Source organism: Taudactylus pleione, unplaced genomic scaffold (assembly GCF_031769625.1).
Source record: "Taudactylus pleione unplaced genomic scaffold, aTauple2 ptg000101l, whole genome shotgun sequence".
NCBI lineage: Eukaryota > Metazoa > Chordata > Amphibia > Anura > Myobatrachidae > Taudactylus > Taudactylus pleione.
The window spans coordinates 1,299,271-1,311,763 of record NW_028284503.1 but is presented as its reverse complement, the minus strand read 5'-3'; positions in this window follow the sequence as shown (position 1 = coordinate 1,311,763).

Sequence of the window (12,493 nt, the reverse complement as noted above, 5' to 3'; positions counted from 1 at the left end):
GTTGAAATTCACCCATGTACAGAAGCAGAGACAGTCACTGATGTAATTGTTCGAGGATTCAGGCTGTCATTCAGAGGCGGTCGCAAGAAGCGATCGCTCTCTCTGAATGAGGGCGGGCGCTTCTTTTTTTTTGGTGCGGCCTCCTGGTCGCTAGCTAAGCTGTGGGTTCCCACCCACAGCTTAGCTAGTGACCAGGGTGATGGTCACCATCAGGGCTTGCAACCAGACCCTAAGATTGGGTTTGGGCACTCGCAAGCCCCAGGGAGCTTTCTGCTCTGATGGAGCAGGAAGTTCCCCACTGACATCACTGATGATGTCAGTGCGGCCGCCCACAAAACGCTAGGCGTTCCTTAAGGAACGCCTCTGTTTTGGAAACCACCCCCCGGCCCGCCTACAAAACGGGGCGAGCTGTCGATCAACATCGACAGCCGCCCCTTTTGTAGAGAGTTCCGCAGCGAGAGAGTTTTCATCTCACTCCGGGGCTTGTGCACGAGCAGTGCGGCCGGTTGCGAGAACATCGGTGAATGACCTCCTCTGTTCCATTTTGTCGTCATTTGGGTCTGAGGCAACATCATTTGGTTTGAGGCATCATCGTTTGGGTCTGAGGCACCCATGGTACTGGAGAGGTAACAAAATAAATGTAGTGTTAGTGATAAAACCAAAATACATCGGGCTCTACACATGTACGCAACCGCACTCAAGGCCGTAGAGAGCTAAGACGGCCCCGTGTACTGGGGGGATGTAGCCAAGTCCGAGAGGCATGGCCACACAACCTCAATAAAAGGGAGACCCCTCCATCAAGCCCATGCCCAGATACCCCCCAACACCTCCTCTGTGCCCCTGACCGCACCCCCACCCCCCATACAGACTGATCTCCGCATATGCAGATCTATGCATAACCCCATGACAGTCTTGTTGAATCTGGGCTCTATATTTAGAATCCCGGTGCTTCGTTTTTGGAGCAGAGGCGTGTCAAGTGTAATAATCAGTTATGACATAAATTGTATGGGTTCATTAAAGAGTAGAGCTAACCCCCACTACCACTTTAGTGGTGGCCGGGGACTCTGGCACAGAAAGGAGGGAACAGTGGCCCTGATTCAGAGCCGGACGCTCTGACAGAGCGCTCACTCTGAATCAGGGCTGTCCTTCTCTTTTTTTAGAGCGGCCTCCTGGTCGCTCGCATAGCTGTGGGTGACCAACCACAACTATAGCGAGTGGCCAGGAAGATGGTCGCGATGGTCTTGCGGGCTTGCGACGAGACCCTTGTGGTAGGGTCTCGTTGCCGCAAGCCCAAGAGTGCTTTCAGCTCTAACAGAGCCAAAAGCACTCCCACTGACATCACTTGTGATGTCAGTGGGGCCGGCCCTAGACGGTAGGCGTTCCCATGGGAACGCCTCCGTCTGGGCAGCCTCATCCTCGGCCCGCCCACCAAAGGGGGCGTGCTGTCACTCAACATCGACAGCACGCCCCCTTTGCAGCGAGACCCGGAGCGACGGCTTGCCCGTCGCTATCCGGGTCTCGCGCATGTGCAGGACGGAGCCGGCTCCGTCGTGCGCACTGGGCCAACATCGACCCGCTTGCAAGCGCATAGCGCTCGCGAGCGTGTCTGAATCAGGCCCAGTGGCCCTGATTCAGAGCCGGACGCTCTGACAGAGCGTTCGCTCTGAATCAGGGCCGTTCTTTTTTTTTTTTAGAACGGCCTCCTGGCCGCTCGCATAGCTGTGGTCAAGACCTTCGCGACCATTGGGCTTGCGACGAGACCCTTGTGGTAGGGTCTCGTGGCCGCAAGCCCCAGAGAGATTTCGGCTCAAACAGAGCCGAAATCTCTCCCACTGACATCACTCATGATGTCAGTGGGGCCGGCCCCAAACGGAGGCGTTCCCATGGGAACGCCTCCGTCTGGGCAGCCACATCCCCGGCCCGCCCACCACAGGGGGCGTGCTGTCACTCAACATCGACAGCACGCCCCCTTTGCAGCGAGACCCGGAGCGATGGATTGCTCGTCACTATCCGGGTCTCGCGCATGCGCCACCATCGACCCGCTTGCGGTCTGAATCAGGCCCAGTGTCCTATTCCATCATATATCCGAATGGACTTTCAATTAAGGAATATGGGTAAATAAAGAGACAAGTTGTGGATGACCTGGTGACCAGTTACATCAATGACAGAGGTAAACCAAAGAGGCTGAAAACATGGGGCTAGTGAGCCAAAGGACTGTAAGACAAAACCAGCTGCACCGGCTTCTTTAAAAAATGTTTCCTGGTCAGTCAGGTGCCAAATGCAGGTAATGAACCTTGTGTAACTGCATCCAATCTCACTGTGCCCTGCGCGTGTACTATACGTTAATGATTTATCTTTAGTGTTTTATTGCTTTATGCTATAAATACCAGAGCATAGATTCAGGAGAAGAATTAGTGCGCAGCGCTGATCGGATACAAAATATCCACAATTGTGTTTGCAGCTGAAATTCACTGAGGAGGTGACATGGGAAGAATTGGAAAAGGAAGTAACTTAACCACAATAAAAATATGGAAACCGGTTGTTCAGTGGCTACGCAGACCCATGGCAGAGTGAATGACAGGAAGTGCCGTTTGTGGGTGGCGATGGGGTTGGTCGGCTGAATGCAGGCGTGCCAGTGCGTTGGGACGGCGTTGCATGGGCGTGCATAAATTATCCTCTGCGATACCAGACGCAGCCTGTGGCCTCATAGCGTGCGCTGAAGTTAGCAGTTCCTGAGTGAAGTCTGACCGGCCTTATCTGTGCGTATGGGTCCGATGTTACTCCATGTTACCGATTGTTTCGCTATGTTGCTTAAGTATACGGATGTGTGTAAGGGGAAATGATCGTCCTTATGTCAGGCTGCGATCGCAATGCGAATGCAAACATTTACATATCACCGCTGATATTAGCAAGTGCGTTGCGTGCGTTCTAGCAGAATAGTGATCCGTAGTGAATCAGGCCCCTGTTATTACAGGAGCTGATTGGTTGGTATCTCCATCCACTTTATCTCTATCCACAGACTGATACATCTCCCCCTTAATGAGAATATGTAGATACATATAGAATACACGTATACTGCCCTGAACGCAGTGACTGCAAGAATTAAATTGGCGTTTAAAAATTCCCCTGTTCTGAATGAGCACAAGCTGTGTAAGTATCAGGCGCTTGCTGTACACAGTATGAGCCCTCTTGTTAAATGGGGGCTGAAAATTCAAGTGCTGCAAATGTCATCTTGGTCGCAGGCCACCTCCTTTATGTGGGCCACAATCACTCCCGTAATGGAATCACCACTATAAGCCGTGCGTGATGGGAACCAGCGTCTGTTCTGTGGGTGCAGGGGGAGACTGAGTGCACCGATGTAATACGCGCCAGGAGATGGCTAGTGAGAGCGGACGGTGCTAAATGTGGGACGTGCGTCTCCAATGGTGTCAGCGGTACAGTGTCACCCCAATAACAGAGTGTTATGGTTGTCTGGGGATCCAGACGACCAGAATACCTTGAGGAGAGTGACACCAGAAGCCGTAGGGTGAAATCAAAGTTAGTGACTTTATTGTCACAAAAAACAGGCTAGCATGTATAAAGGAATAGTCCAAAGTACATACGGTGCGGCTGAACGCCGATGATATGGCTAGAGAGTCTATGGTGCAGCTAGTGAGCCAGTAGAGTGGCCGGAGGCCGATGTTGTGGCTTGGGAGCCGATGATGCAGCTTAGGAGCTGTTGGTGCATCAAGGTGCCGATGGTGCGGCTAGAGAGCCAGTAGAGTGGCTGGAGGCCGATGTTGTGGCTTGGGAGCCGATGATGCGGCTTGGGAGCCGTTGGTGCGGCAAGGTGCCGATGGTGTGGCTGGTGAGCCAGTAGAGTGGCCGGAGGCCGATGTTGCGGCTAGGGAGCTGGGAAACAGTCCGTTGACTGAGCGGCTTGGAAGCCAGGAGGACGTATGTGCACTGGTGCAGCTTGGAAGCTGGGGAACAGTCCATGTTCTGCTGTTAACACAGTATAACTGGCACAGAGTGCAGGGTTGGCTGTAATTTAATAGACGCAGGACCCAATCAGAGCCGTCTCCAGCAGAGAGTAATTCCTGATCACAGGCTGGTGTGCACCTGAGATCTGCAGAGAAGCAGATGATTAATAGCACCTGGGAAAAAACACACAGACATTAGATGTAATCTCCAGTAGTAACCAAGGCTGGGAACTGCCACCAAAATGATTCACTGCCTGCGGATCCTAACACAGAGGTGCAGGGTGCGGTCACATGGGCTGTGTGAGTAAAATGCGTTTCTCCATGTCTTAACGGTTTCAAAAGAAGGCGAGTGAAATTGTTTGCATAGAATGTTTAAGAGATGTCGTGTGCAAATCTGTATATATATACACAGTAGGCTGATTCTGACACAAACACATGACCCTACACCTTCCCGCCTCCTCCTCTACCTCTCTCCTTCTGCCTGTTCCCATCTTGCCCACCTCCTCAATCTCTCCCTCTCATCAGGCACTGTCCCTTTTGCATTCAAACATACCCTTGTCTCCCCCATTCTTAAAAAAACTTAAACTTGATCCTAAAATTCTATGTAACTACCGACCCATCTCTCCCCTCCAACCGCCTTTCTTTCCTCCCACTCCCTCCTTGACCCTTTTCAGTCTGGTTTCCGTTCTCTCCACTACACTGAAACTGCCCTCACAAAAGTCAGCAATTACCTCCTTGCTGCCAAATACAAGGGCTACTACTCTCTGCTCATTCTCCTCAACCTCTCTGCTGCTTTTTACACTGTGGACCACCCTCTCCTGCTGCATATACTTCACTCCCTTGATCTATGTGATACTGCTCTCTCCTGGCTGTCCTCCTACCTCTCTGACTGGTCCTTCTCTGTGTCCTCTCATGACTCCTCACCCCCCACTTCCAATAACAGTTGGTGTTCTCCAAGGCTTGGTTCTTGGACCTCTCCTGTTCTCCCTATATACGTCCTCTCTAGGTGAACTCATAAACTCTTTTGGCCTCCATTATCATCTCTATGCTGATGACACTCCGATCTACCTTCCCTCCCCTGACCTCTCCCCCTCTCTCTTCACCCGTATCTCCAACTGTCTTTCTGCTGTCTCTTCCTGGATATATCAGGAGCTTTCTTAAACTTAACATGTCTAAGACTGAGGTGATCATCTCCCCACCTTCCTGCATTACCTCACTTCCCACAATTACATTATCTATTGACGGCACAACTATCTCCTCTAGCCCCAAAGTGCACTGTCTTGGAGTTATCCTGGACTCTTCCCTCTCATTCACACCACACATTCAGCACCTCTCACTGGGCCTGATTCAGAGCCGCTCGTAAGCGGCCGCTCGTTCGCTCCGAGCAATGTTCGCACAACTGCGCATGCGTATGGGTCGTAATGCGCATGCGCCAACCAGTCATTGCAGTCGGGAATCGAGAGCTCGCAAAATAGCAAGTGCCTGCTAATTTGAGTGACAGGATGAGGCGTTTGTGGGTTGTAACATGGGAAGGTGCTTGAAAACGGGGAGTGGAGATCCGAACGCAGGCGTGCTTAAAGGTCAAAACAGGCGTTTTAAGGGTGTGCATAATTAACAAAGCAGCGTCATCGACCACGTCACTTGGTTGTTTCTTAGCCTGAACTGTTCGCATGATTGCGGTAGGAAAATCCAACCACAAGTACTGCGAGCAGTTCAGACACCTTTCGATGTACTCGATTAATCAAATAAATAGCGGAGATGACGTAGAATGCGAGCGGCCAGGGGGCGTCTTTACAAAACAGCGAGCGCATGTTTCGCTCGCTCGCTCAGACATAGAGGCGTCAACAGACCGCAAAGAGCGAGCGCTCAATTTAAATAGACGGCCCCTTTTTCTGAACGCGCAAATAGCGTCCGGCTCTGAATCAGGCCCACAATCCTATAGTTTCCATTTCAAAAATATTTCCAGGATCAGACCCTTTCTCACCCTGGAGGCTACTAAAACCCTCATCCATGCACTGGTCATCTCCAGATTGTACTAATGTAACCTCCTCCTTTCTGGCCTCCCAGTCTCCCACCTCTCCAGTCTGTGCTCAATGCTGCTCCCTGGCTCTTCTTACTCTCCAAATGCTCTACATCTGCCTCCCCTCTCCTACAAGCCCTACACTGGCTCCCCTTCCCCTTCCCAACCCAATTCAAGGTTCTTACATTCACTGACAAAGCCCTTACCCATTCCTCTCCCATTTACGTCTCTCATCTCATCTCCCTTCACTCTCACCCACTTTGTTCAACAAATGCACGCCGCCTCTCCTGCCAACTGATTACTTCTTCCCACTCCAGCCTCCAAGATTTTGCCCATGCTGCTCCCTACCTCTGGAACTCTCTCCCTCTCCGACTCTCCACCTCTCTACAAATCTTCAAACGGGCTCCTAAGACCCACTACTTCATCAAAGCCTTCCAGCTCTCATCCTAACCCCCTGCTCCATGCTCCTTCCTCCCTGTCTACCCCATCTCTGTCACACCTGTCTGTCTGCCCCTCTCCTTTAGAATGTAAGCTTTCATGAGCAGGGCCCTCTACCCTCATGTGCTTCTCCTTACTTTACATTCATCTACTTCTTACTCCCCACTAGGACACCTAACACTTGGTCGCTTATGCCCTGCTGCTTATTTTAAGTGTTATGACTGCCAATGTAGCAATGTGTATAAACCATGTCCTTGTCCTGCATTGTATTGTACTGTAAGTTACGGTTTTCTTGTTACTTGTTTATGTACTTTGTAAGGCGCTGCGGAACACTTGGGACGCCATATAAATAAAGGATAATAATAATAAACCATTTGCACCTGTCCGTAGCCACTCGCAAATTATACGGCTTTCTCGTGTAACATGCTTCTATCTGCATGTGCACACACTTCCTACATTCAGTTTACATTAAAGTGCCCCTTCTCTATGCCCGTTTCACCTCTCCAGGTGCAGGTAGGTATAATGCCCGAATCACACCGATCTGCATCGGCACACATCCGTACACTCGCTTCTCTGTGCCCGTTTCACCTCTCCAGGTGCAGGTAGGTATAATGCCCGAATCACACTGATCTGCAGTGGCACACAACCTTACACTTGCTTCTCTGTGCATGAGTAGAACAATTTCATGCAAGATAAGGAACGCAGACTGGCGAAGTACACGCTCGGAATCAGCTCCAAGATGTGCACATGATTGCGTAATAAACATGACTCTGGGAAATCTGGCTGCGTTACTTACACACCTCTCACCAATCTTCAACCAGTCACCAAGCTAGGAAGCCTGGTATGGGTTACAGTACAGTAGGGAGACTGAGGACCTTATTCAGGGTCGGTCGCGAGCGCTGAGCGCTCGCAACTGACTCAATGTTGGTCCACAGGGCATGCGCACAACGGAGTTTGCTCCGTCGTGCGCATACGCGAGCCCCCGCTAACGAGGGGTGATCCGTCGTTAGCGCGCTCGAAGCAGACAGAGCAAGCTGTCGCTGTTGATTGACAGCTCGCTCCGTTTGCTGGGCGGGCAGGGGGCGTGCCAGCCCAAACGGAGGAGTTCCCGCCGGAACGCTAGCCGTTTGGGGGCGGCCCCACTGACATCATCAGTGATGTCAGTGGGGAGCTTCCTGCTGAAACAGCAGGAAGCTCCCTGGGGCTTAAGGCTGACAAGACCCTACCCTAGGGTCTCGTCATAAGCCCCGATGGTCGCGATGGTCTTGACCATCGCGACCATCTCCCTTAGCGGTCGTTAGAGCTAACGACCTACATGCAAGCGGCCGCCCTGTTTCTGAACGACCGCTTGCATCCTACGACCGCTTCTGAATGAGGCCCTGAGTGTGGGGTCTCCATGCCAGAGCTCTAGCCAAGAGGATGTCACACTCTATTCCTTTCTCTCTCCCACAGGATGTCACACTCTATTCCTTTCTCTCTCCCACAGGATGTCACACTCTTTTCCTGTCACTCTCCCACATTTTGTCACAGTCTTTTCCTGTCATTCTCCCACAGGTTGTCACACTCTCTCCCTCTATCTCTCTCACATGATGTCACACTCTCTTCCTCTCTCTCTCCCACAGCATGTCACTCTCTCTTCCTCTCTCTCTCCTCCACAGGATGTCACACTCTCTTCCTCTCTCTCTCCCACAGGATGTCACACTCTCTTCCTCTCTCTCTCTCCCACAGGACGTCACACACTCTTCCTCTCTCTCCCACAGGATGTCACACTCTCGTCATCTCACTCTCCCACAGGATATAACACTCTCTTCCTCTCTCTCCCACAGGATGTCACACTCTCTTCCTCTCTCTCCCACAGGATGTCACACTCTCTCCCTCTCTCTCCCACAGGATGTCACACTCTCTTCCTCTCTCTCTCTCCCACAGGATGTCACACTCTCTTCCTCTCTCTCCCACAGGATGTCACACTCTCTTCATCTCTATCTCTCTCCCACAGGATGTCACACTCTCTTCCTCTCTCTCCCACAGGATGTCACACTCTCTTCCTCTCTCTCTCCCACAGGATGTCACACTCTCTTCCTCTCTCTCCCACAGGATGTCACACTCTCTCCCTCTCTCTCCCACAGGATGTCACACTCTCTTCCTCTCTCTCTCTCCCACAGGATGTCACACTCTCTTCCTCTCTCTCCCACAGGATGTCACACTCTCTTCATCTCTATCTCTCTCCCACAGGATGTCACACTCTCTTCCTCTCTCTCCCACAGGATGTCACACTCTCTTCCTCTCTCTCTCCCACAGGATGTCACACTCTCTTCCTCTCTCTCTCTCCCACAGGATGTCACACTCTCTTCCTCTCTCTCTCCCACAGGATGTCACACTCTCTTCCTCTCTCTCTCCCACAGGATGTCACACTCTCTTCCTCTCTCTCCCACAGGATGTCACACTCTCTTCCTCTCTCTCTCCCACAGGATGTCACACTCTCTTCCTCTCTCTCCCACAGGATGTCACACTCTCGTCATCTCTCTCTCCCACAGGATATCACACTCTCTTCCTCTCTCTCCCACAGGATGTCACACTCTCGTCATCTCTCTCTCCCACAGGATATAACACTCTCTTCCTCTCTCTCCCACAGGATGTCACACTCTCTTCCTCTCTCTCTCCCACAGGATGTCACACTCTCTTCATCTCTATCTCTCTCCCACAGGATGTCACACTCTCTTCCTCTCTCTCCCACAGGATGTCACACTCTCTTCCTCTCTCTCTCCCACAGGATGTCACACTCTCTTCCTCTCTCTCTCTCCCACAGGATGTCACACTCTCTTCCTCTCTCTCTCCCACAGGATGTCACACTCTCTTCCTCTCTCTCTCCCACAGGATGTCACACTCTCTTCCTCTCTCTCCCACAGGATGTCACACTCTCTTCCTCTCTCTCTCCCACAGGATGTCACACTCTCTTCCTCTCTCTCCCACAGGATGTCACACTCTCGTCATCTCTCTCTCCCACAGGATATCACACTCTCTTCCTCTCTCTCCCACAGGATGTCACACTCTCGTCATCTCTCTCTCCCACAGGATATAACACTCTCTTCCTCTCTCTCCCACAGGATGTCACACTCTCTTCCTCTCTCTCCCACAGGATGTCACACTCTCTCCCTCTCTCTCCCACAGGATGTCACACTCTCTTCCTCTCTCTCTCTCCCACAGGATGTCACACTCTCTTCCTCTCTCTCCCACAGGATGTCACACTCTCTTCCTCTCTCTCTCCCACAGGATGTCACACTCTCTTCCTCTCTCTCTCTCCCACAGGATGTCACACTCTCTTCCTCTCTCTCCCACAGGATGTCACACTCTCTTCCTCTCTCTCTCCCACAGGATGTCACACTCTCTTCATCTCTATCTCTCTCCCACAGGATGTCACACTCTCTTCCTCTCTCTCCCACAGGATGTCACACTCTCTTCCTCTCTCTCTCCCACAGGATGTCACACTCTCTTCCTCTCTCTCTCTCCCACAGGATGTCACACTCTCTTCCTCTCTCTCTCCCACATTTTGTCACAGTCTTTTCCTGTCATTCTCCCACAGGTTGTCACACTCTCTCCCTCTATCTCTCTCACATGATGTCACACTCTCTTCCTCTCTCTCTCCCACAGCATGTCACTCTCTCTTCCTCTCTCTCTCCTCCACAGGATGTCACACTCTCTTCCTCTCTCTCTCCCACAGGATGTCACACTCTCTTCCTCTCTCTCTCTCCCACAGGATGTCACACACTCTTCCTCTCTCTCCCACAGGATGTCACACTCTCGTCATCTCTCTCTCCCACAGGATATAACACTCTCTTCCTCTCTCTCCCACAGGATGTCACACTCTCTTCCTCTCTCTCCCACAGGATGTCACACTCTCTCCCTCTCTCTCCCACAGGATGTCACACTCTCTTCCTCTCTCTCTCTCCCACAGGATGTCACACTCTCTTCCTCTCTCTCCCACAGGATGTCACACTCTCGTCATCTCTCTCTCCCACAGGATATAACACTCTCTTCCTCTCTCTCCCACAGGATGTCACACTCTCTCCCTCTCTCTCCCACAGGATGTCACACTCTCTTCCTCTCTCTCCCACAGGATGTCACACTCTCTTCCTCTCTCTCCCACAGGATGTCACACTCTCTCCCTCTCTCTCCCACAGGATGTCACACTCTCTTCCTCTCTCTCTCTCCCACAGGATGTCACACTCTCTTCCTCTCTCTCCCACAGGATGTCACACTCTCTTCCTCTCTCTCTCCCACAGGATGTCACACTCTCTTCATCTCTATCTCTCTCCCACAGGATGTCACACTCTCTTCCTCTCTCTCCCACAGGATGTCACACTCTCTTCCTCTCTCTCTCCCACAGGATGTCACACTCTCTTCCTCTCTCTCTCTCCCACAGGATGTCACACTCTCTTTCTCTCTCTCTCCCACAGGATGTCACACTCTCTTCCTCTCTCTCTCCCACAGGATGTCACACTCTCTTCCTCTCTCTCCCACAGGATGTCACACTCTCTTCCTCTCTCTCTCCCACAGGATGTCACACTCTCTTCCTCTCTCTCCCACAGGATGTCACACTCTCGTCATCTCTCTCTCCCACAGGATATCACACTCTCTTCCTCTCTCTCCCACAGGATGTCACACTCTCTTCCTCTCTCTCCCACAGGATGTCACACTCTCTCCCTCTCTCTCCCACAGGATGTCACACTCTCTTCCTCTCTCTCTCCCACAGGATATCACACTCTTCCTCTCTCTCTCTCCCACAGGATGTCACACTCTCTTCCTCTCTCTCTCTCCCACAGGATGTCACACTCTCTTCCTCTCTCTCTCTCTCCCCCACAGGATATCACACTCTCTTCCTCTCTCTCTCTCACACAGGATGTCACACTCTCTTCCTCTATCTCTCTCACAGGATGTCACACTCTCTTCCTCTCTCTCTCTCCCACAGGATGTCACACTCTCTTCCTCTCTCTCCCACAGGATGTCACACTCTCTTCCTCTCTCTCTCCCACAGGATGTCACACTCTCTTCCTCTCTCTCTCTCTCTCTCTCTCCCACAGGATGTCACACTCTCTTCCTCTCTCTCCCACAGGATGTCACACTCTCTTCCTCTCTCTCCCACAGGATGTCACACTCTCTCCCTCTCTCTCCCACAGGATGTCACACTCTCTTCCTATCTCTCTCCCACAGGATGTCACACTCTCTTCCTCTCTCTCCCACAGGATGTCACACTCTCGTCATCTCTCTCTCCCACAGGATGTCACACTCTCTCCCTCTCTCTCTCCCACAGGATGTCACACTCTCTTCCTCTCTCTCCCACAGGATATCACACTCTCTTCCTCTGTCTCCCACAGGATGTCACACTCTCTTCCTCTCTCCCCCACAGGATGTCACACTCTCTCCCTCTCTCCCCCACAGGATGTCACACTCTCTCCCTCTCTCTCCCACAGGATGTCACACTCTCTTCCTCTCTCTCCCACAGGATGTCACACTCTCTTCCTCTCTCTCCCACAGGATGTCACATTCTCTTCCTCTCTCTCTCCCACAGGATGTCACACTCTCTCTTCCTCTCTCTCTCTCCCACAGGATGTCACACTCTCTTCCTCTCTCTCTCTCTCCCACAGGATGTCACACTCTATTCCTTTCTCTCTCCCACAGGATGTCACACTCTATTCCTTTCTCTCTCCCACAGGATGTCACACTCTATTCCTTTCTCTCTCCCACAGGATGTCACACTCTCTTCCTCTCTCTCCCACAGGATGTCACACTCTCTTCCTCTCTCTCCCACAGGATGTCACACTCTCTTCCTCTCTCTCCCACAGGATGTCACATTCTCTTCCTCTCTCTCTCCCACAGGATGTCACACTCTCTTCCTCTCTCTCCCACAGGATGTCACACTCTCTTCCTCTCTCTCCCACAGGATGTCACATTCTCTTCCTCTCTCTCCCACAGGATGTCACACTCTCTTCCTCTCTCTCTCCCACAGGATGTCACACTCTCTTCCTCTCTCTCCCACAGGATGTCACACTCTCTTCCTCTCTCTCTCCCACAGGAT